We start from the raw sequence: 305 nt of genomic DNA, 5'->3' as shown, positions 1-305 counted from the left end.
ATCAGCTAATTGAGACGGAGAAGCCGCCTTGGCGCCATGGTGTTCCTGCAACATGGCACAAAGTCACCAATCCCGAGCGGGTGCCTGGGACACGCCCAAAAACAAGGAAAAAACCAATCAGAAAGGCGCTCTGGGCCATGGCTGGGGGTGTGGCAGTGACTGGGGCTCTGCGTCACGTCCGGTGGCGCGAGTATGGCCCGGGCGGAGGGGGTCTGGTGGGGTCGATCTGGTCCGGTCCGGTCGCTGCAACCTGGAGCAACCTGCTGTAGTGGAGGGTGGCCCTGCCCGCGCCGGGGGGGTGGGGG

The sequence above is a fragment of the Nestor notabilis genome, unplaced genomic scaffold, assembly GCF_000696875.1.
Source record: "Nestor notabilis isolate BGI_N333 unplaced genomic scaffold, ASM69687v1 scaffold5093, whole genome shotgun sequence".
Classification (NCBI taxonomy): domain Eukaryota; kingdom Metazoa; phylum Chordata; class Aves; order Psittaciformes; family Psittacidae; genus Nestor; species Nestor notabilis.
Note: the sequence above shows the minus strand (reverse complement) of the source record.